At 31.5% G+C, this 26903-nt stretch overlaps 1 long non-coding RNA gene across 1 annotated transcript; it reads left to right on the top strand.

Annotated features, from left to right (window-relative positions):
- Positions 1-5737: 5737 nt before the first annotated feature.
- On the top strand, positions 5738-9062 carry LOC134236543 (uncharacterized). The gene is made up of 3 exons (XR_009985634.1): positions 5738-5919; positions 6187-6333; positions 8456-9062. It is a non-coding gene; the product is annotated as an uncharacterized LOC134236543 (long non-coding RNA).
- The last annotated feature ends 17841 nt before the right edge of the window (positions 9063-26903 follow it).

The raw sequence follows: 26903 nt of genomic DNA, 5'->3' as shown, positions 1-26903 counted from the left end.
ATAAATATTTGAGTAAGTGAATTGTGATGGTAAGAACTTTCCTGTTTCCTGTTTTCTTTATAAAGAGACATACAGATAACTGAGTTCATTGTTAAACTGGGAAAAACCAATTCTCTAGAATGTCCAGTCGGTAACTATGGTGGGAATTGCTCAGATGACTCTGTAAAGCTCGGCAGGTGTACATGTATGTATAACTGCTTGTCAGCCTTTTGTCCGAAGACCCTGAAATGCTTTCTTAATAGCTCAGGTAAGCAATATGATATGGAGGCTACAAGTGCTTGTAAAGACATCTCCAATAAACTTTTGTAGAAACGATTTTTTTTTTTGTTTTTTTTTTCAAAATTTTTCTATGATATGTATATATTTATATATTACTTCCAAAAAAAATTATCATTAAGTTAGTCACATTCAATCATTCAAGAACTGCATCTTGAATAGCTAAAAAAAAGATTGAATATGATTTTTCCCCTGTACACTGTATTCATGTAATGAGAGGGGTTGCTAATAAAAGTCTAGGTAGTCTGTTTTGCCATTCTCTGCAAATACATGTAAGCAGAAGGAACACGAAAAAGACTTACATATCTTTAGAAGCAATTAAAAAGATGAAGAAAAACATGTTTCAAAATATCACCAGAATATATATAATATATATTTAAACAGAAGCTTTGTAAAATATTGTCAATTGAAGTGTAGGCTGTATTTCAAGGCAAATTAATACCATTTGTATGGAGGTCTGTCTATTTCCAGGATATGTGGTGTGTTGGAAACGGAGTTGCATCTGTTCAAACTGTTCTGAAGAAGACTGCAGGAATGCTACTGGATACGTTATACAGAATAGTGATTCTAACGGTAAGAATTAACTCATTTATACGGTATATGTATCCTTGATGTCGTTATATCGTCTTTATTGCAGATACCTTAAGACCACAAACTGAGAACATACGCAGTTAACAGATAAGTACAGTTAAGGTGCGCAATGGATAAATCGACAATATTTTGTAATTAAACGTGTATTCATAATCGGAATGGCGATTATTTAAGTACATTATTTATATCGAATAATTGTATTGATGGTTAATAACTACATATTGAGGACGATTAGATTTTTATTTTTAGACTGGTCACGTGATGCGACAATCACGTGATTTTAGCACATTTACTTGCAGTACTGAGGTCATTTATAAATTTCACTAATGCAAGGGCATAACCAGGTTAAAATTCTAAGTTTATTTATAAATATTTTCAAAACGCATTTTAGTTTCTGAAAAGTGCTACGATCCTAACTAGAATTCTGCAATTTCATTATTAAAAATCATATTTGTATGCCCGAATGCTGTATTTTTACTGGTCATCGGCATGAATTATTGATATAATTAAATTATTTTCAAGATTTCATCAGGATCGCAACACTTTTCAGATATCTTAATACTTCTAGAGTTGATTTGTAAAAGCTTACCAAATAAATTGAGTGTATGCCCTTGCACTAGATCGAAGACCCCCATATTGCCCCCGGCCCGCTGTACTTGCATACAAAAATGCAACAGTATCAATTAAATACCATATATACAGAAAATGTATCAATTGAATCGTGAAGAAAACATTGATTCCAAGTTAACGGCCTTTAGAATATCTGTGAATAATATTTTATTTAAGTAAAGAAAAAATGTTCATTAAGAAAATATTACTTGATCTGCATCTCACTGCATACAAACATACGAAATGACGTCGCATCGGCAAGTTGATTGCGATCAGTGATTTGTTTATATGTTATTATTGTTTATATTTTATTTTGGATTCCACTAAGGACAAAACAGCATGCAGTAGTAAGTTTTTATGTAGTTTGATGGTTTCTTAGAGTTTGAAAAAGCAAATCTCCTCAATTTGTGGTATTTTAAGAAAGGTATGCAGTATATTTTGCATGATGTCATAGTTAAGTTTTCCCGTACAAATTATGCTCAACCCCCTTATCGTAACACTAACAGTGCTGCTTATGCAAAAAGTCCAAACTAATTTTTATAACAAAAATAAAAAATATATACACATAATGTATTTATATTTAGATTATATACGTGTTTATAGAAATGCCAATACTTTAACTCTGATTAAAAAATATAGATAGAACGTTAAATGAAGTTAATGAATGAATATTAAAAAATATTTTTCTGATAGCATACACAAAAATCATAGCTGAAAATACACCAAAAGGAAAGAAAAAAAATTCCTTTGAAGTTAAGAATGAACATTTTTTGTCTTTCAGATACATGTACAAAGTTGCCGATTACAAAATCATTGAACCTTTTCATCTTTGCAATGGTGTATACGTCTTTTTAGGAATTAATGTTTTTGTTATGATTTGCATAATGCTTGAATTGTATCATTGTACTCAAGGACGTCGTTATAAAGAAGGAATAGGATCTGACAATGATCCAGTGTTTCAGGATATTGAATAAATGTATAGAACATGAACAACAATGAACATAGTTTTTTAAATGTAGGATCATGATTTTTTTTAATTATTCATGACATTAATGTTAAAACTATTCCTTTATTTTATCTGTTCTGATAATAAAAATATTTCGATGCATTGTTGTAATTTCCTGCTCTCACGGCCTTAACAATCTTTGTGTAATTTTTATATTTTTTTCCTTTACTTATCTCTATTGGATTATGAACGATATTTTATGTAATTCATTAAGGGCCAATAAAATCCTTCAAAGAAATATAGACGCATAGCGGGTTACAGTTAATGTTTTACCAAGCATTTTTCTTTACTTTTCATGAAGAATTTACAGCAATGAAGGAAAATATCAGTAGTATAATACAAGAGTATATCAAGATAAGAAGTCAAAGTCAGAAAAAGATTCATAAAAATTCCAAGAACTTTTGGAAAATCATCATAACCATCATAGACGGGATTAGGAGCCATTAGAGAATTCATCGTCAATCAATATAAAGCACCTTGTGCTTCTTGTCATGATCAAGCACTCGTGAAAATACATAGAGATCACAGCGTGTTAATCATGACCTTCATGTAAAAATTAGAATGAATTTGACTTAACATTGGAATTTTATTGATTACAAAGTCATTTAAAATGTATTGAGAAACGAATCCGTCAGCTTTTGACATCGAACGCAACTCTTGATATATTAGTTAAATAAATTGGTTTGTCAATTACTATTTATAGTATTCCAAGTAAAATACACCGAGAAATATTTTAGTTAAGGAAGTTATATTTTAGGGAAAAAATAGTTTTCAATATGACTTTACATTGTCGAAAAAAATCATATGTCCTGGTATTGTATTTGGGTATTTTTAATGAATATGATTTGAATCGTTCTGTAACGTTGTATTCATTAGTATTAATTAGTTTATTGATGTGGAATAAAATTCTTAAACGTTAATATTTCAACAACACCAGGAAAAAAGTTATTGGCCCTTGTTCAGGTGTTTTAAAAAAGCAACACAAGAAACGCTCAACGTCATGTCTTTTGTGTTTTCAAATTGGAAATGCGTCTGTCTTTTACTGTTAATGCTGAGTTTAGTGGTTCGGTCAAGTTTGAGTCAGAATTGTGTCAGGTAATATCTCATTTAAGTACAAGTTTGTGTCCTTCAAATATCATAAACATAATATGTTACGATTTCTGATTTTTTTCAGTGAAGATGGCCAGAAAAAATGTTGCATGGGTTATTGGTACGCACATGAAGTCGACAAATGCTTGAGTAAGCCAGTTAGATAATCTTATAAGAATTAAGGAGCATTCTTTTCTAGAAGGATTCCTTGTAATTGAGATGTTTTTTTTTATTCAGGATGTCCAGATGGGTACTATGGAGAAAACTGTTCATACGTCTGTCTTTATCCCTATTTTGGAGAGTTCTGCAGACAAGAATGTAACTGTTCTGCAGTTTTTTGTCATATTGCGGGAGGATGCTTTCCCGAAGACTCTAGTAAGAAAACAAGAGGCCCAGGGGCCACAGCGCTCACCTGAGCTTGAATTTACTCCCCCCCCTACAGGCGTTCATCATTTGAACAAACTAGAGTCTACACTACCTGAGGATGATTCCATATAAATATCACTAATCATAGCTTTGAAGTACTTGAAAAGAAGATTTTAAAAGGTTTCCCTATATATCACTATGTAAAACATTTTGGCCCCAACCTTGCCCCGGGGGTCATGATTTGAACAAATTTGAATCTACACTACCTGAGGATGATTCCACATGAGTTTCATCTTTTCTGGCCCAGTGGTTCTGCAGAAGAAGATTTTTAAAGATTTATCCTATATATTCCTATGTAAAGCCAGGGTCGGCCATTTTGGCCCCACCCTTGCCCCGGGGGTCATGATTTGAACAAATTTGAATCTACACTACCTGAGGATGCTTTCACATGAGTTTCATCTTTCCTGGCCCAGTGGGTCTGCAGAAGAAGATTTTTAAAGATTTTTCCTAAATAATCCTATGTAAAACTTGGGTCGGCCATTTGGGCCCCACCCTTGCCCCGGGGGTCATGGTTTGAACAAATTTGAATCTACACTACCTGAGGATGATTCCACATGAGCTTCATCTTTCCTGGCCCAGTGGTTCTGGAGAAGAAGATTTTTAAAGATTTTTCCTATATAATCCTATGTAAAATTTGGGTCGGCCATTTTGGCCACATCCTTGACCCAGGCGTCATGAATTGAACAAACTTGAATTTACACTACCTGAGGATGATTCCACATGAGTTTCATCTTTCCTGGCCCAGTAGTTCTGGAAAAGAAGAATTTTTAAAGATTTTTCCTATATATTCCTATGTAAAACTAGGGTCAGCCATTTTGGCCCCACCCTTGCCCCGGGGGTCATGATTTGAACAAACTTGAATCTACACTACCCGAGGATGATTCCACATGAGTTTCATCTTTCCTGGCCCAGTGGTTCTGGAGAAGAAGATTTTTAAAGATTTTTCCTATATATTCCTATGTAAAACTTGGGTCGGCCATTTTGGCCCCACCCTTGCCCCGGGGGTCATGATTTGAACAAACTTGAATCTACACTACCTGAGGATGCTTTCACATGAGTTTCATCTTTCCTGGCCCAGTGGTTCTGGAGAAGAAGATTTTTTAAAATTGCCATTAATTTTTAACAAATTCATGATTATCTCCCCTTGGAAAAGGGCGTGGCCCTTCATTTGAACAAACTTGAATCCCCTTCACCCAAGGATACTTTGTGCCAAGTTTGGTTGAAATTGGCCCAGTGGTTCTTGAGAAGAAGATGAAAATGTGAAAAGTTTACAACAACGACAACGACAACGACGACGACGACAGACAACGGACAAATTGTGATCAGAAAAGCTCACTTGAGCCTTTGGCTCAGGTGAGCTAAAAAGATATCTTATACTTATTAACGTCTTATTTCTTTTCAAATTTATTTTTTAGTATTTTCTTCATTTAATCATCTTAAGGTATGATAATTGATTTTTCTCAAAATTGTTCCAACACTATCTGTTGACACTATCTTTCCATCATATTTAAAAAGAAACATTATATTGGAATATGTTATTGCCATGCTCTAAAATAAGTAAATGAAACAGAAAATGAAAATCTATCTTATCTTTATCTATAATGTATTAAAACATTTTTTATTTGTAAATTTCACATTTTTTTTCATTTTATTTTAACAGAAAGTACACTTTGTGATGGGTAGGTTCTATGATAACAAATTCTCTTTTTTTTAAGTTTCTTCTATCATCATAATAAAGATTAAAAAATAGATTCTTCCATTAAAGTATGCATTGAAACAATGATCTTTATCCGTATATAATTATATACTTTAGAATTTATCACTTTCTACTAAGTATCTGTTTGGGATTCTTTCATACAGACGCAGTGGTGTAACATGTTGCAGTAATTATTGGTATAAAAAGGACACCCATGAATGTGTTGGTAATAAAAGAGAGATATATGATATATTACCCACCATTTTGCTATTTCGGCCATTGACTTTAAAAACTATGTTGAAATACTCGAAAAATCCCCTTTAATTTTTTTTGTAACGGTTTATAGATGGAAAAAATAATCATGTTTTCCGTGCCCTTTTTGCAATGTACATGAATACTGTATGTTTATATAAACATGCACCGTTCTCTTTTATTATTATTTCAAGCTACTAGTAATGAAAAGATTAAAGACACCTTTAAAATTGTGTTGCAGTTTGCAATCCAGGATACTATGGTATTGACTGCGCGGACGTGTGTCCATTTCCACAATATGGTTTTCTTTGCACAAAGAAATGCAACTGTTCTGTAGAAAACTGCAACTATGCTACTGGATGCTCTATGCCAAAAATTAAAACTAAGGGTAAGATTAATTAATTGGTGCTTTACGCCTAGTCGGCAATATTTTCAGCCATAGTTCGGGGAAATCAAGGAGTAATATTCAAATTGTGGATGTTATTTTATGTTGGTCTCTTCTTCTGTTCTAAAATGCTGATAAAAATCAGCAATTTTGGAAGTTAGCCCAATGAGAAATCTACATGCAACAGACAAAATGAATAAAGACATAATAATTTAGCAGAAATACCCATGTAGCTAATCGTTTGTGATTGATATTTTCTAATAAAATTAAAATGAAGGAAACTTATTTGCAATTCTTACATGATTATTACCGAGATCAATGAAATGCCGCGGAGGTTATTCTCCAATAAATCACGAACGTCATCAAAAAGTATCAGTTCAGAGACACGTAAAATAAAATACTTGTTTAGACCACATTGATATGTCGTCTTTTGCAGTATAAACACTGTAAATTGCAAAAATTATGATAAATATTGGTTTTAATGACTAAGAGGGGCTATTCCACGGACCTCACTACACATTTAAACAACATGATTCTAGTCCCAAAAAAGCAGTAAAACAGGGAATGACTTTGTTATTGCATATTCATTAAAATTAATAAATATATACATGTATTACAAACAAAACGACCATTTTCAATGAAAAGAAAGCTCGAATCGCCTGCATTCCATGCACAGGTAAGCAAACTAATTTTTCTTCTGGTATTAAATGGAACAGCGTACTCGAGAGAGACATGGTGACCTATTCTGTTTCTCTATAGAGGAAACGATCCGCCGTATCTAAGCGATCTTAGCAGAATAGAAATAAAGTCCTTGTTGTTAAATTATGAATGATGCAGGATAACTTCAAAGGTCAAGAAATCGCAGCACAGTTAAGGTTACAAATGGAAATATCGGCGATTTTTTAAGAAAAAAAATACATACTTTATTAGGATGGGCGATTCCTTTTAGGAGTTCACTGATATCAAAAGTACGTAATGAGGTTTAAATTTACATGTTGGGGACATTTAGATTTTTTATTTAGACTTGTCATGTAATGTCGACGTCACATGACTTTGGCAATTATACTTGCAGTTTAGAGGTCATCTATAAACTTCAATATTGCAAGGGCATAACCAAGTTAAAAATCTAAGTTTATTGTATAATCCTTTTCAACAATGTATGTAGTTTGTGAAAAGTGCTGTGAACCTATATAGATTCCCTTTCTTAATTGGTAAAATTTAATTTGTCGGACGGCAGGTTAAATATTTTGCTGGTCAACTACATTAGATATAGCTATAATAAATTTATTTGCAAGATTTCAAGAGGTTCGCAGCACTTTTCAAATATCTGAATGCTTCTTGAGTTTATGTGTAAAATTTTAACAAGATACATTGAGGGTATGCCCTTGCAATAAATCGATTTATTAGGGCCCTTCCATTACTTTTTCAATGAATCTGCATACAAACAGACGACAGTATCGCTTGTCTGGAAAATGCACGTACAGTTTACAAATAAAATACTAAAATAGACATCGCATTCAAATGAATGGCTTTTTATTTAACTGCAAATAATATTTTATTTGAGAACAAAACACATTTTTCATTGTACAAAATGTGACTTGATCAGCCTCTCACTGTGTACAAACTGCGTCATTTTTGCGAGATGACGTCACATTGACAAGTGCATTGCGATCGATGAATCATTTATATACTGTTGTGTGAGATTTAACAAACGACAAAACTGCATGTAATAGTAAGTTTGTATGCAGTATACAGCTATCCAGTTGTTTGAAATAGCAAATAATTTCATTTTGTGGTATTTTGAAGACCTTATATTATGTGTTACGTCATAGTAAACATTTCCCGTACAAATTAGTCCCCGCCTCCTTACTGTAACCTCAACTGTGCTGCGATGTTGTTTGAAAGATAAAACCCGAGGCGTTAGCCTCGGACTTTATTTCTTAATTCAACATATACCCGCGTGTCTCAAAAAAGTTTTAAAAGTTTATATATATTCTGACTTTATTTATACTTTTATAAAACTCATTTATCATTTATGAACAATTTTGCCTATCAATCGAATTTGGGAAGAATTGGGTAACTCTGATTGAGAATATGCTGAGCGATTCTTTTTTTATTATTTCAGATACCACGTCAATTTTTGAGAAAAGTGTCGAAATTAACCAAAATCGATTTTTTGTGAGCGTTCTTGCATATGTGTTCGGAGGTGTTCGTTTGGTTTTTGTTCTTTTCTTTATTTTGATTGAATTGCGTGAAAGAAAAAGGAAGAAGCATCAGTGAACAAGAGATATCAACTGAACATGTACCAGCCTATCATGAAATTATAATACGTGAAGAAAATGGGGTCATATTATCTTAGAAAATTAACACATTTCAATTTAACATGCAATAGTAGATGTGTGATCTGTGAATAAAAATTGAGAAAGAATGTGTTAAATTTAAAATGCAGTGAGATAAAGGAAAGTAATGGAACGTTTTCACCAAAATGTCTCAGAATTTTACTTAAATAAAAAAATCTTCCTAGAAATACCAGATATCGAACAATGTGCTTACACATTCATGATCACATATTTATGACAGAGGAGACAAAAATTAATTCAAGTCAAAAGCTTACTATGAAATTTAAATTTTGTGAAAATGTTATTTTGTGAGGAACGCTAACATGAGCAATAACCAAAGAGAGTGTTATTGATGAATGAATTAGAATAATAAACAATGAGTCAATATGTGTAAATTTGGTTTTGTGAGTATATAATTGCAACTAAAAAACTAACTACAATATGCTGTTGTTACGTCATTAAATGTGAGAAAGTTTTGGAGTGCTGGTTTGTTCTCAATTTATTAATTACATTTTTCATTTCGCGTTTATATTTTTAGATATATAGAAACATTCAGATTACAAAGTTTACGATATTTTATTTCTATCGACAGAGTCAATGACATAAACATTTATTTATAAGGTTAAAGATTTTAATTTACTGTAATAAGCCATCTCTTGTACGTAAACGTACATGTATAAGAACTTTAATTTCTTTCCGAAATATCAACTCAAGTTCTTTCCCCTTTTATTATTCTAAATCGTGTGTTCTGTTCTCAGTTTTTCTTTTTAACTCCCATAGTACAAGTACATCTCTTCAATAAATTACATGTATAAGAAAGTTCACTGGAACAAATAAAACGGTGTAGTTATAGTGTAATTATAAATTCTATTGTTTGTGACCAGGTTAACATTTTAGCATGGTGAAAGAGAATAAAGAGAACCTAATGTGGCACTAGATTTCTGCCCCACCCCTATTCCATCTCCGCCTCAACTTTTGCACAAAGGACAAACTTAATATGTCAACAATTACATGTTCGAAAAGGAAATTGAAAATCTAAGATATATGTGGAGATGCAAGTAACCATATTTTAAGAGAAACCGGTTTGAAATTGAGTAATTCAGTTATGTAATATGAAATATAAAATTAGCTTTTGTCCGTGTCCTCAAAAAGTGTGTCATGAGAACATTCAAGGTTAAGCTATTGAATTTCGGTAAACAACATGTGCATTTAAATCCACAAAGCGTTTATTTACAATCAATGTAGGAAAGATAACTGGGTTTGCCTTTACCGGGCCTAACGCTTACACGATTATTTTCCGCGAAATAGTTAAAATGTATTTAGTCTGTTGGGTTCAATGACCCCTCTCCACTTTTTTTTTTGATACTGATATCTTTTTGCTTGTGTAAATTACTTTGATTCTATGGTTTCCCGAATTGATACTTCTACATCAGGAAAACCTTGTGTGCAGAACTACTGTATGTTACAAGCCTTTTCTCACTATTAATCTCATAAACACACGAGTCTCTCGAAGTTAAAGCTGAGTCAATAACTACCAGAGATTTTTTTTTCTCCAGCAAAATTGATTAAAATATATCAAATAGAAATTTTTACATTATGTAGTCATATTAACATAAAACATCCTCACAATTTTCTGAAAAGTTAAACCTTAATATTTTCAGTTATGCAGAGTAAAATGATGCCCGAGTTGCTATGGCAAAGAATGAAATCTATAGTTCTAAAATATTTTTCCTGTCTTTTTTATTATCAAGAAATACAACAACAACAAAAACAAATAATACTTCGATAACAGATGATTTAGTGATAGAAATAAAACAAAGCATCAACATAGTTTTTATATCTTATGCTGGTAAAAATTATTTGATATGTAAGGATATTTCTTTCACGTGCTTTCAAGCAATGTGATAATTACCGGAGCTTTATTTAAGACGGACTTTTGACTGTAAGTTGTAAGGACTAAGCATGAATTATACTCTGAAGTCATGTTAGCCTGCTGAATTTCAAGTCTTTTTTGTAATCCTTTTAAATCATAAGAGAGAAAAATCAAATTAAATCATTTCCTTATAAATTTATTAACTATTTACCAATTGGGGAAGTTTACAAAATAGTAGGAGGATATCTAAGAAAAGAAAAGTCGACAGCTCTCCACAGTGAAAAAGTCAAGCTAAAAAAGTCTAAAATAGATTCTATCATAATTAGTTTCTATGGTTGTTTACAGGAATAAAATATTAGCTTGTTTCTTCTAGCAAAAATGTCTATTCAAAGACAAAAAGAAATATTAAAGATCACTAAATTTTCTATACTTACATGAATATAACTCTTTATCTTTTAACTCGCTGATAACTCTTTATCAGCGAGACAATTTTTTAACGAACTGTGGCTACTGTTATACATGTATGTAATCTAAAGGAATACTTAAGGACATTGGCAACGTTTCTGGATTTCCTATAGAGTTTTTCAAAAACTTTTGAACAGGTTTAATGGAATAAAAATGTTTAATTCAGGTCCATTTTACCCATCAAGCCGGCCTTCATTTATAAATTTTGTCAAATCAATGTACATGTAAACACACCTTTTATTTATTTATTATTTATTTATTCTTTTATTACTGTAGAGTTGAAAATCAATACGATAAAAAAAACACACGTTCTTTTGTTTACCTCTCAGACTGTAATATATGCTTTTTTTGTTTTCAGCGCCTTGAGAATTCCATACGGGAGATCACTCTCAATGACTGTTTTCATAAGTGAAAAAACTAAAAAAAAAAAAACTTTGACGAAAACTTTGACACTTTGAAAAACTTTATTGAAAACTTTGACACTTTGAAAAACTTTGGCGAAAACTTTGACACTTTGAAAAACTTTGGCGAAAACTTTGACACTTTGAAAAACTTTGACGAAAACCTTGACACTTTGATTTACTATAGTTAACTATAGTAAACTATAGTTAACTATAGTAAACTATAGTTTACTATAGTATTTTTCTGTTAGGGTATCTTCACTTAGGGCAGTTATATTAGTTTAAGAGTTGTTGTAAATTGTGCTTTATAAATAAAATTAATTTCATCACAACATGTATTGGTAACAATCCTCCAAAATCTAATGTCCAAATATTCATCGAAAGCAAGTTTTTTAACTTGCCTAGATAGTCGAGCGGTCTAACGCGCTGCTCCTGCACTGCAAAGAGACAGATTCCGTAGGTCGAAAGTTCAAACCCGGGCTGGGGCGGAAGTGAGTATCCTTATAAAAAAGTCAATTTCTCTGTGCTTTCTATATATATATATATATATATATATATATATATATATATATATATATATATAATATTATCTAAAATTAAACTGTAGTTAATAATAAGTATACATTCAAGCAGATATAAAAAAATACGTGATAAAAATACAGTGAAAAAAGTGTCAATGAAACGATATACTTTTATTTCTCAACCAACGACATATTACATGTTGACATTTATACATAATATTAAAAATTATCACGGGTTTTTGAAGCGAAATGTAGATCAATTCACTTTGTCATTATTTTGATTCTGTTGATATTTTTTAATTATACCAGCAACAGTATAATGCCGTTTCCTTTCGTCTTCTGTTTCATGAGGACAGTCACCTATAATTGATGAAAACAATCCTTTACGGCAGATATTACTTGAGCTACGGCATTAATACAAATAATATTCCTTTAAAGAATTCACTCCCATTTAGTGACTTTTGTTTATCTAGTGTTCAAGCTTAATGTTTATCACTACAGCACTCGTGTACGTTTCAGAAACATTTTGTTGAGGATCTCCAACTTCATTATCAATTTTTAGGTCACCTGAGTAAACTCAGGTGACCTATTGCTATCTGTTTTCGTCTGTCGTCGTGCGTCGTTCGTCGTGCGTCGTGCGTTAACATTTGAACATTTTTAGCTTCTCCTCTGAAACCACTGGAGAAATTTCAACCAAATTTGGCATATAGCATCTATGGGTAAAGGGAAACAAAAATTGTGAATTTCATGGTCCCTGCCCCCCTAGGGCTTTGGGGTGGGGCAAAAACCACTAAAATTATTGCAATCTTCAAAAATCTTCTTCTTTACTCCTGGACATCAAACAGTTACACTGTTGTTATAATTGTAATCAGCATTGAGTCCTCTACCAAAATTGTGAAATTCATGGCACCAGGGTCAGGGGTTCTAGTGCTAGAGCGGTGCTAAATATGTTATATAGTGAAAGTGCCTAATTTCACTGAAATTCTTCTTTTCTCTTTGTGGGCATTAAATAAACTAACCAAGTGCATAGGTAATTTGAAAATGATCGCCTTTTCCAAAATTGTAAATTTAATGGCCCCAGGGTCAGGGTTCTAGTGCTAGGGCGGGGCTATAAAGATTTTATGGTAAAAATGCATAAATTCTTTGAAATTCTTCTCCTCTGTTCATGGGTATTAAATAAACTAACCAAGTGCATTGCTATGTTGAATAAAACTGCCTCTTCCAAAATTGTGAATTTCATGGCCCCATTGTCAGGGGTTCTAGTGCTAGGGCGGGGCTATATAGATTATATAGTAAAAAATGAATTATTTCTTTAAAAATCTTCTTCTTTGCTCCTGAGTATCAAATAAATTAACCAAGTACATAGTTATGTTGAATAAGGCTACCTCTTCCAAAATTGTGAATTTTGTGGCCCCTGGGTTGGGGGTTCTTGCCTTAGGTCGGGGCTTTATTGAGTATATAGTGAAAATGAATAAATTCTTTAAAACTCTTCTTTTCTGCACCTGAGTATCTAACCAATAAACTATGTCTATAGTTACAGTACCCGCATCGTTATTCTTTACAAATCTATCGTGTCCTATCGTGCGTGTATCCTATCGTATCGTGCGTGTATCCTATCGTATCGTGCGTGTATCCTATCGTATCCTATCGTATCGTGTTTTCCGTGTATCCTATTTTGCGTTTTCTATCGTGTTTTGCGTTTATCGTGTTTTGCGTTTATCGTGTAGATCGTTTATCAGGTTCTATCGTGTATCGTGTTTTGCGTTTATCGTGTATATTCGGAAACCCTCACTTTTTTATCTTTACTACAGGAAGAAGCTACCGAGATATTCCGAGTTTCATTTTCGTTTTGTTAACTAAGATAAGATTATTTTTACCAAGAAAAAGAAAAGATAGTTGAATTCCTTAGTTTTTCATCATTAAAAGGAATATTAAAGCGTGGAGGGAAAAGAATAAATATTTAAATAATATATTCAATAAATTAAATAATTAATGATAAATTAAATTCAGAAAATAATCGTATCATAGACAAGCAGAGAATCAAAATTAATTTTTGAAAATGAAATAATCGATTCCCTATTGTTTTTTTATTCATGGAATTGAGTCACTAGAGGATTTTAATAATAATTAACAGAGGATTTATATGTATCTTTCTTAAATGCAATAATTATTCATTTTTTTTCTCCCGATCAATCGTCAGGTAATATCAGGAATGTGTTTTCGCCTCTGATCTGCATGTACACGTATGCACAATTATTTAAAATCTTGATTTTAAAAAAAATAATAACGAAGGATTTAAGACATTGATCCAGATAACTTTTATACAGATTTTCTCCGTATAGGTACAATTTTTAAAATTTATTTTTATCACTATCTAATTAGTTAAATTTCTTAATATGTCTAAATCTAAAAACAAATTATATCAAAATTATAAAATGTAATGCATGAAAATGCTATACCCAATTCATCACACCATGCATGGCAGTTACTATAAAATAGAAGTTTTACATTAATTCTAAAAATAATATACAGGAAAAAACATGATGACTTTGAACAGCTTACACTGTATATTAGATTACCAGGTAAGTCTAAAATAATTTTCAGGGTTTAATAATTCATTAGAAACAGTTTAGTAGCAATGATTTATAATTATTTAGTCGGAAAAGTCGCATTTCACCCTTTTAATATTTGTTTCTAAATTTTTGTGTTTTCTATTGTAAAGAAAAAAAGTCATTCAATGTTCCTTAATTAATACGAGGTTTTAAGTACATGAACATAAGTTAGAGCTTAGCGTAAACGTACACGTACATGTGCAGTTGTAGCAGATTCATATCTGTTGACACAGCTAGTTTAATGTATTGATGCAGAGCGCTATTATATTAACAATTATTTCGATTTCTACTCAGGAAATAAATTTTCTTGAACTATATATTTCTTTAAAGCTGATTTCTTTGGACCTGTCTTTCGGCCGGTCTTCTACAATTTTTTTTCCCTAGGATTTTAATATTTCATTGCAATTTTTGGATACACCGCAGATTGTAAGCTTTATACATTAAATACAAATATTTAATTTATTGCGTAAATTTCTTCCGTGAAATAATTTAGTATTTGTAGATAAATTTATTAGGTACAAATGTATATTTTTTCCATCCATAAGAAATCTATTAATTCATAGAGATTCATTAATTTTTAATAGTACCCGTGAGAAACGGCAGATAATTTTTGCAAAATTACCATTGATCTCAATTTTGTTTATTATAGTAATTAAACGTACTTTATAATTTAGATTTGAAACTTTGCAAGTACTTAATTTAAAATATTGTAGTAACTAAACAAAATAGTCTTTTCGTCTTGTCAGAAAACGTTCCGCATTTTGAAACAATCATATCAGGTTTTGCGTTTATCCTATCGTGAAGATCGTTTATCAGGTCTATCGTGTTTTGCGTTTATCGTGTTTTGCGTGTATCGTGTTTTGCGTTTATCGTGTTTTGCGTTTATCCTATCGTGCGTGTATCCTGTCCTATCGTGCGTGTATCCTATCGTATCGTGTGTGTATCCTATCGTATCGTGCGTGTATCCTATCGTATCGTGTATCCTGTAAAGAATAACGATGCGGGTACTGTATGAGGAAGAAAGATGCCTATTTGAGATTTTTGAATTTCAGGGTCCCTAGGTTAGAGATTCTTGTGTTGGGGGGGGGGGGGGGGGGCTCTAATGCTTATAAAGTGAAAATGCTTGAATTCTTTGAAAATCTTTTCCTTTGTTATTGGGTTTATGCCAACGATCTTAGTATATATTTATGAAAAAACCTGCTTCTTCCAAAAAATGGTAAATTTCCTGTCCCCTGGGACAGAGGTACTTTGGGGGGGGATAACATGGTCTGAAATAATTTAATGCTTTGGTATTAATCAACAGCCTGATGAAATAAAATTTTTTAAAAATTCCAAAATTTTGAAAGATGTGGCCCCAGGGTCAGTGGTTCCTGTAGGATGGGGAGCTCAACTATGGACCCGCCCTAATAGAAGAATCCCTGACCCAGGGGCCCTGAAATTTACATTCTCTCTTTGTTACTCTGATCTACCTCTGGGTTTTAAGTAACCCAAATAAGCATACTGAGTATAGAATTATGATAAGCAATGGTACCTCTTTCAAAATTGTAAATTTCATGGCCTATAGTTTGAAGCATGAATCAAATTCAATTGTTGGAAAGTTGTCACATGATACTCGGGTGACCTATAAGGCCCATGCGCCTCTTGTTACAAATACATTTTATGTCAAATTTGAAAACAATTATTATACAATAATCAATTTCAAAACGATTCATCAACTTGTAAAGAAACAAAGTAAATTGTGAATATTTCTGCATTAATTCAAATGGAGATAGGCACATTTACTGACAATATATCAATTTATTCAATTCTGTCGGATTTTTTCCTATATGCTTTTATGTAAAATTTCGATCCCCCAATATGAACCCACCTACCCCCAAGGGCCATTGTTGAACAGATTTGAATATCATGGATGCTTCCATATCAAAATGACTGATCATGTTTTGATGGCCTTCAGAAGATTTTTAAAGATTTTTTTTATATATCCCATATACTTACAGGGACATAGAGACTAAAGAGATCTACTAATAAAACATTTGGTACCCCATTCCAGCTCAGTCATCTCCGTGGGGTAATATTTTAGCGAATTAGAATCTATCCTATGAACGTTTCAGCCCTTTTAGGACAGTACTTCTTGAGTAGAAAATTTTTAAAACATACCACCAGATTTTCTGGATAATCTACCCCTTAAAGAAGGCAACCATTGAATAAACTTGAATCTCTTCACTCAATCAATTTTTTCATATATTAAGTGGACCAGATGTATGTGCTTGGAATAGATAACAAATATTCAAATTAAATGAAAACTTTCTTTAGTGCATACCAATCTATTCACAATAAAGACAGTCAAAATACTTGCATTTACAGCAACGACCAGACCCAATCTGACACCCAAGGAGTCAAAGAAAGCAGTCTCTGCTTTGGGACCGCTCTGGGAATGCTCAGAAAGCAGATCCAGCAGTCCCAGATGTCCCTGCGACTGATTTCTGGGACTGCTTTTTTCACTCATGTGTGAAAGATGTTCTGAGTGACATGATAGCTCCGCCTTCTTGTGTATTCTGAATTTACAGGTTCCCAGTTGTTTATTTACTTGCAGCAAAGAAGAGTTTAAACCATTAAAAAGCAATATTTTTTTACAATCTTTTCATAAGAAGAAATCGTTATAGTTTATTGATATTTTCAGAGATTATTTCTTTACACAAACGTAGTTTAGAATATATTTTTTTCAAAAAATAAAGTTATTTAATAAGGAAGTCAAGAGAAGATTTTAATCCCAAAAAATGAACTACATGTTTATGAGAAAAAATATCTACGTTAGCCTATTTTATTATTTAATGTAAAATTATTTACTTCAAATATGCATTGGGACTATTTAACAAAACCATTACAGTTAGGTATAAGATTTTGTAACTAAAAGGGCTACACATTTTGCAAGCACTATGCTTAAAAAAGAGTATTCCATGCATCCCTCAAATAAAAGCTAACAATTCATAAAATGACCATGAAATAAAATTATACCACCATTCTTCCATAATATAAACAATGTAAATAATTACTGGGGAATTTATCAATGAATAAGTTTTTAATTCATAAACAAGTTATCAAAAGAGAACATGTTCATTCATTTAAAAAAAATAAACAATTGAAAATAACGGGAATTGTGATTTATTTCTTTTTTGTTTTGCTTGTGTTAACCTGGCCGATTAATGTGTATAAAATATGTGGTTTCAATAGCCTTTGAGCAGATAATCAATCATGATTGTTATTTGGGTATATGGATCAGTGTCACACATCAGTGAACATGCTGGTCAACAATTACCCTAATTTCAATTTATATAATTAAAAAAAAATAATAATGAATATAAATGTGTCTTAATCCTTACATGTAAAAGATTAATTAATTTTGAACATAACCTGTGGGTTCCATTCTGGTGATGTACAGATGTACACTGAAGTGTTTACAAATAAAACCTTAAAACTGAATATTATAGAGCTAGAGAAACCAACCAGATTTAAATTGACAATTCAGTAAAAAATACTCACGACAGAAAGATAATTCTTGGAAAAATAAACAAAGAATTTTTCAACATCACCAGTACTTAAGAAAATGCCTGTAGAGTATCCCGATAGTATGGAAATTTGTCATGTTCTGTATAATTCATTCCGGTTGAAAATAATTAATTCAAGTTTAATTTTCTGAATAAAAAATAAATATGGGAACCAGTATCAATCACAGAAAATAAAGAAATTGAATTAAGAATATACCAGATAATTGTGCTTAACTATTCATGTTCAGTGTAATTTATATATGTACATGTAGATGTGAAAGCCCTCTTCCTTCAATAAATAGTAATTTAAATTTTGCATACATGTAAGGATTCTGGCATACTACCTAGAATCAATATCAACTGCCTTTTATAGTCCCATTGTTTATTTGAAATCTAATTTCTGAGTTAGCTCCGCCCATTTAATTAATAATCCGCTAGGACTGCTCTCTGGGACTGCTGGGACTGCTGGGACCGCTGTGGGACTGCTTTAGCAGTCCCAGAAAGCAGTCCCCCTCTGGTACTGCTATGTTTCAGGTTGGGTGTGGTCGGTACTATAAATTCTTAAAAAGACTGACAAACATATAAGTGTTTGACACATCCTACCTGGCGTTATTGCTTCCGGTGTTTCACTTTTCACTCTTTTATTGTCGACATTAACATCATCTGCATAAGTAACTTCTAAATAAATGAAATAAATTAATTAATTAAACAAAATCAATTATAGATCTTATTACAAGTACACACTTTTCTAAACGAAATACAATACAATATTGTTGAATCTTATGTTATCTCCGGTTCATAACTGTCTGAGTTAATCTAAAGCAAAAAAAGATCATAGCTATTAAACTATGAAGATATAGTTATATATTTTCAAAAAAAAAAAACAAAAACAAAAACAAGAACAAAAAAAAAACACAATAAAAAGCAAAACAATTTAATTTATGTATGCACATGATAAAAATACAACCTTTTTGACTTTTGAATTTTTCCAGCAATGATTATCTGCCACTTTTATTGCTTAAATCTAGAGATAAACAAGTTTTGCCACACTTTTTTCATCAAATTATTTAAAAATATTTCACATTTTTACTTCCATTTTCTTTGGATTTATCATTCTAAAAGGATTCAAAATTTGGTTGGCTGATCATGAGCTATTTTTGAGGCCGGAAATAGCATATTTTTGTCGAAACTGAATCAGCAATTTGTAAGTTATTGAAAAAGATATGAAGACCCCACCTCCCCAAGTGAAAATTGAAAATTCACATTATTTTCAATGTCTCCTTCGCGCATCTGTCACAGTCATATTTCTCCTTGGTGTTTTTCCTGCAAAAAGGAATATTTCTCAACCTTTTTCACATGATAACCCTGAGTTGAAAGGAACTATCTTCTGCATTTCGAAACCTATCTTCATCTTAGTCCTAGAGATGTTCAATAAGCAAAAGACTTTTTTGGAGATCAGTCGAGTGGATAAATGTAATTATTCGCTAGAAAGTCTTGACAAACCTCGACTACAATGAGTCGGAGGTAAACATTAGGGGGTGTGCGAGAGGAATCCCAACGTAAAGTTGACCATCCCATGATCCAAATCGCGCAGTCGGTTTCTTTCAGTTTTGTTGTGAATGTAATGATTATGAAAACCTACGCAGTTATGATAAGGCTGTTTGAAGGCTTAAAATGCCTTAACAATATACATTTAATTTGAGCTAGATTTTAATTTCAATATGTGATACTTGTTTAAATTGCAGTAAACTTAAGATGATAGTTTAATCAGGTATTATAATAAAGCATATCTGTGATGTCACATGACTGTGTTGATCACGTGACGGACATTTTATGTTATTCTTAAATGTTGCACAAAAATCGCTTCAGCACAAGACAAATTTATTGTCCAAAGTTTGTTACATAGATCTATTCGTCGTGATCTCTGGTACATAAAAAGTACTGGAGTAGGTTTAATTTTTACTTCTTAAGAAAATATTTACGAGAAATTCAACTTACCAACATAAGAAGGGGTATTTTCCACTCTTAATCGCAATTTATACAAAATTGATTTATACAACACGTTTTTTCATATTGTTGTAAGAAAGTGTTTTTTAACATTTACTCGAATCTACTATAGAGTGTTTTTTTTATTTAAAAAAATAAATATAAAAATTCACATGGGCCACTTAGGATAGAGATATCACAGAAACAATTTTAAACCCTGTGTATATGGTACATATAAGAACCATGATATAAACGTTTCTTTCCTATATAGCTTGTAACATAAGCTTTGATTGGTTACAAAGGTTGGTGAAAATTTCCGGGGTTAAATAACGTGACGCCACAATGCAAAGTGTTTCTATGATAAATATATGAAATTACAACAGTAATTTGTCCCAAAAAGCTGGATCACGTCAATTTGATAGGCGCGGATAACCATATCAAAATGAAAGCTTCGTTACGTTTGATCTAGTAATTTTGTTCAACAATGCCTTCGAGTTGTCCAGACAAATGCATCCCTTCCCTTGAAGAAGCTTTTTTTTTAACCTTTTGTTCGTGGTTCTGCTTCGTTTGGTTTACCTCCCCTGCCTGTTTTGTAATAATTCCTTTCATTCCTTTAGTTTTCATTTATTGTACAAATTCATTTTTTGTCTGTTCATTTATGCAGCACTGTTAAAGTTAAAGTAAGGAGGCGGGGACTAATTTGTACGGGAAATGTTTACTATGACGTCACACATAATATAAGGACTTCAAAATACCACAAAATGAACTTATCTGCTATTTCAAACAGCTGGATAGCTGTATACTACATACAAATTCACTATAATATGCTGTTTTGTTGTTTGTTAAGTCCCACACAATAGCATATAAACGATGCATCGATCGCAGTGTACTTGTCATTGTGACGTCATCTCGCCAAAATGACGTAGTTTGTACACAGTGAGAGGCTGATCAAGTCACATTGTGTACAATGAAAAATGTCTTGTGTTCTCATATAAAATATTATTTGCAATTAAATAAAAGGCCATTAACTTGAATGCGATGTCTATTTTAGTATTTTATCTATAAACTGTCCGTACATTCTCCTGACAAGTGATACTGTCGTGTGTTTGCTTGCAGATTCATTGAAAAAGTAAAGGAAGGGCCCTAATGAATCGATTTATTGCAAGGGCATACCCTAAATGTATCTTGTCAAGTTTTTAAACATAAAACTCAAGAAGCATTAAGATATTTGGAAAGTGCTGCGAACCTCATGAAATCTTGCTAATAATTAATTATAGCTATATTCAATGCAGTTAACCAGCAAGATATTTAACCTGCCGTCCAACAAATTAAATTTTAGCAATTAAAAAAGGGAATCAATATAGGTTCGCAACACTTTTCACAAACTACATATAGTGTTGAAAAGGATTATAAATTAAACTTCGATTTTTAACTAGATTATGCCCTTGCAATATTAAAATTTAAAGATGACCTCGAAACTACAAGTATAATTGCTAAAATTATGTGACGTCGACATCACGTGATAAGTCTAAATAAAAAATCTAATTGTCCCCGACATGTAAATTTAAACCACATTAATGTTTTTTTATATCAGTGAAGTCCTAAAAAGAATCGCCCATCCAAATGAAGTACATGTATGTATTTTTTATCTTAAAAAATCGCCGATATTTCCATTTAAAACCTTAACTGTGCTGCGCACCTCAGTAGATGTTGGCATGTTTTTGCTTTTTCATTGATTTTCCAAGATAATTCCACATATTTTGACTTCTTCTGTAGGGGGGATTGGTATGTTCTGTAAAGCTGATTGTTCATGGTCAAATAATTGGAAAGGTTCTTATAGTTCGGATTCAGGGGTGCAATCCAATATATCGAAATTCCAAGGACACAAATCATTGTTAATGATAGTACATAATTAATCTAAATTTGCCTTTTTGATGTCTACTGGACGCTGCTTACTATAGTAAATTGTCATACAGACGACGATTTTAATGTTTTTATTTTACTTCCCTTATTTTTATAAAATGCCTTAATTTATATATTAGGTAAAAATAATCAAGTAGTATTGTATTAACAAATTTATAACAAGTGTATTAATGTAGTGTATTGAAAAGGGTTTGTTTTAAATTCAGTTCAATCATTTCCGTTTAGTGGGTTAAGGACACAAAATCGAATCAAATTCTGTAAAATTAACATTAACAAACACAAAGGAACTGATATGTATACAAGGGTTTCCCAAAAAGTAGCAGACAGGGAAAACAGTTTAGTTTATCTTTGCTAGATTAAATTTCTTTTCTTACTATAGCAGAAAGTAACATTTTATGATCATGATTTTCAAGTTTCATCATGATATCACATTTAATAAGAAAATTATGGAAAAATATAAATGCATGTATGTGTACATTGGCGCACAAAAGCAAGAATAATTTACGCCTCTTTTTACGTCAATCTTTTTCTGCTTCACACGCGTCTGTTCACAATCAATTTTATTTCTTTTAAATGAAAGGCCGCTCTTGACTAAAGAACTTACATGTAATATTTGAATTCAATTCTGTCGTGTTTTTTCCCAATTTCAGTCGAAATTAAGTCGAAAAATCGCCTTACATTGTAGGCAGTAGAGGATACACATTGATTGGCGTCGTTCGTGGCTCAGATTCTTCCCCATAGTCTGTGTTTAACAAACAGTAATCTACTTCTGACATGATTGATGAATGAGATTATCATTCATAATATTGTTAATATGAAAGATATATATTATATTTAAGAGGCAATTCACAAAAAAAACCAAGTAGTACTGGCGGTACTTCGAATGTGAGGAATATTTGATATTTTATTCAAAACATTATCAATGTACTCAGAAAGGAATAATGTAATTAAAGATTTGTTTGAAAATTGCTTAATTAGTAAAATATTCTTGTGTTTTGTATTTTTAAATTTCCCTATATAAACCATTGAATGTAGGTCGGAAACAAAAAATCTGTAATTTATAATACAATTTTAACAAGACTATAATTCACACTTCACTTAATCTGAAAATATTTCATTTTTTTATTGATTAAAAAATAAAATCGGTGGGAAAAACATTTTTAATAGTAGTTTTCTGGCAAAAGATATAGACGTTTTTCATGAAATTTCGCGATGCAAGATTTATCTCCCGAGGCATCAGTAAATCTGCTAGACACCTTTTTATCGAAATCCTGGTGAAATATTTAGAATCGATGCACTAAAGAACATTATTAAACAAAAAAAAACTTATTCATTTTCAAAATATAATTCATTTTCGCCTCCAGACGTTATATTTAGATCAAAATTAAAATCTATTATTCAGTTGAATCCACGTTTCCACTGCTGTATCAATGACGTCAAATACCTGACTAATATTGCGTCACATTGAAATAGTTACAAGTTTCCCAGAGAAGTTTGTAAAAAAATTCTTTGCATATGAATGTAGAGAAAAAGATTTTATTTTAAAGGAGTATATATGATAAGAGCCAATTTTGGCCCCCTAAAAATAAACATTTTAGAATGACATTAAGAAATGTTTAATTAATATTTATTTTGTAGAAGAGATTATATTAAAAATATTTTAAATTTATTTTTCACATTTATATGCACTCTCCAGCTGTAAATGCCATGAGAAATAATGCTATTTCTGCTATCTACCAAAAAAAGCCAAAAATATGCCTTTTTCTTGATGTTTTTTCTTATGGGAAACATAGAGCGCAATGTAGAACATGCATAATTTTTCTGTCACTAATTAGTATTGAATAGATACATCTTTGGTAAAAAAAAAAAAAAAAAAAAAAATTGTTCTAGGCTGCGCTCTATATTTTCTGGAAGAAAATCTGCTTGAAAATAAGCAGTTTTATACAAAATATGCTAAAATGGCGCGAAAACGTGATTTTTATGATGTCATATTTCTAAAATAACGGCATTTTGTCGAAAATAAAAATGACCAATAAAGGTCGCATATATAGCTGTACGAAAAAATATAGATATATATAAAGTAAAGTTAATGAATTCGGATATCAAATTCACGATGGAAACAGATGATTTGCAAATGCCATTCCTCGATGTTCTTGTAACAAAGGATAATACCAGCTTAAATACGGATATTTACTATAAACCGACCGACACACACCAATATCTGCATTTTGGATCGAGCCGAGCCATCCCCATCACACTAAAGCAATACCATATAACCTCGCAAGAAGGATATGCACCATTGTGAGTAATACCAATATGAGGGATATTCGACTGGAGGAATTAAAATTGTATTTATTAAACCTAAAATATTCAGAACAACTTGTAGATAATGGTATAAAGAAGGCCAAGGAGTGCGATAGAAGTCAGTTACTTTTAAATATACGACATGCAAATGACGTTGAAATAATTCCATTTGTGCACACGCATAACCCGAGAAATGAAAACGTGAGTTCAATTATTTATGAATTGAACGTACTTAAAGAGGACGAACAAACGAAAAACGTATACAAGAATTGTCGTTTTATCAACAGTAAACGCCAACCCCAAAACCTAAAGAGAATACTTTGTTCTTCCAAATTCAACGACCATACTAATACAGTCTCAATGTGTAAGAACCCTCGATGCGGTACATGTGAATACATTACAGAAGGGATATCAGCTATAATTTCAATGGGCGTGAATTTAGAGTTAAAGAAAACATGTCATGCGATACAAAAAATGTCATTTATGTCATCACATGTCCTGGATGCAAGGAATATTATATTGGTGAAACCGGCAACACTCTCCGTGCCCGGTACGTGAACATAAGCAACACATTTATACACCCGAATACAGACAAATTCAATTAAGTTCGCACCTGGAGGCGTGTGGTAAAAAACGATTCAAAATTTTCCCTTGCTATAAATTCAGTTGTGCCACTGATATACAGAGACGGGGAAAAAGAAAAACATTTTCTTAGTATTTTTCAGCCAAAACTTAATAGTGTTTTATAAATTACTTGTGATTTACCCGTACTTTTGTCATATTGTATCTATGACGTCATAATAGACATTTAACGTTCCGCTTAACATGACGTCATAATCATTGTTACTATGATACTATTGTAAGCTTCTGAAGATTGAAAATGAAAGCGCTAAAGCTTAACTGGGGATTTTTGTGTTTTCTTTTTACTTTTTTTTAATATTGTTATCCGATTACTGAGACATTATTTAAATTTTGGGTAAAGTTAAGATATTCAATTTAAGGGGCCAATTGAGACACTTACCATACATGGCTCTTATCCCCCTTTTCTGTTTAATTACTCTTCAGAGTGCCTTGTTCTATATGTTAAATAATATTTTAACATCAAAATGTATTTTTTTACACGGGCGGCGTCTCAGCCAGATGTATTGAAACAAGTCCGTTTTAATAAGTAATGTCTAAGAAATATTTTTTTATAACTGATATACTAGGATTTGCGTACAAATAATTAATGAAGAATTTTAATGAACATTTATAGAATTGGGAATCAACGATGAATGCTTTATATTTACGCAACATTTAACTCAACGAAGTTGAAATGTTTTACTTCATGATATTTGTAAAAACTTAAATATATTTATCTATACAGTTAAATCAAAATAAACAATCTGCGGTTCGATTAAAAATGGAAAAAGAAAACCCTGAAAAATAAGATATAAAATAAATTTATTGAGCTAAATTACTGCTGAACTCCCAACAATAATATGGCACTAAAACGGAAGATGTTTTAGTGAAACGTTTCATTTTAATAATAATTATTATTTATTTATTTTTCAATTTGTCAATTGAAACAATCACAAACTCATTTAATATGGAGTTTAAATATGTGACTATGTTGGCCATTTGTAAAATGTTTTCACGTTCATGAAACCAGTTTTTTTTTTAAATAATGATCTCATAATGCCCAATCCAACCCCCCTCCCCGCCCCATGTTTTTTTATTGCAATTTATCGAATTTAACTTTATTTCTTATTTATATAAATTAAATTTTGTAAAAGAGGAAATATAGGAGGAAAGGCTTTACAGATGACAGGTAAAAAACAAATTAGATAAAGTCGAGCATGTACACATAAAAATCTTTTTTGTATTTAGCCAAGTTTAATTTCGCCACTGATAGAATTTAACACTTTAATAATTCTTTAATAAATTCCTGAGAAAATAAGAAAAGAAATTTTACCTGGAAGTAAGATAAATATTAACACAAGAAAGCTATCTGCTCTCAGTTGTTGCATAATGCATGTACACAATAATACTTTTTTTTTAAATACCGAGTATCAAGAACCATCAAGAAATCAAGCAGATGTTTTGCATATAATTTTCATGTACGTAAAGGACACTAGTAATTTAAATAATATATACATTTGAATCCATGGTTACACTCCTTTTAAAAACAGTAAAGTCACTGAAAAGAAATAAAAGACAAGCATATTTTTCTGATAAATTAAAATGACGAGCCAACTTTAGGAAATTTTTCTAACTTTTCGGTATAAACCGATCCCAATTGAAATAAAACTGATCCCGATCAGAATTAAATAAAATTAATAAATTAATCAAATTAATTAAGGCACCTGCCACCTATATAACATGTAAGAAAATAAATCAAGTTATGTTTCAATCATATTACAACAAAAGAGCCCAAATTAACATTACAATTATAGCATTTTCCTTTTTATATAATTCCAGTCGGCATCGGTTTCATTTGGGAAAATTATTAAAGAAAAAAAGGTAATTTTGACCCCTTTTTTTCTTTCTACCTGTTTCAACTAATTTTATTGAGTGACTCAAAAGTGTGTACCTTGTATTCATAATAACATCAGAAAAAAAATT

Source organism: Saccostrea cucullata, unplaced genomic scaffold (genome assembly GCF_032062105.1).
Source record: "Saccostrea cucullata isolate Sc308-1 unplaced genomic scaffold, CSIRO_AGI_Scuc_v1 ctg340, whole genome shotgun sequence".
Lineage (NCBI taxonomy): Eukaryota > Metazoa > Mollusca > Bivalvia > Ostreida > Ostreidae > Saccostrea > Saccostrea cuccullata.
The sequence above is the reverse complement of the archived record's forward strand: the minus strand, read 5'-3'. Positions and strand labels throughout refer to the sequence as shown.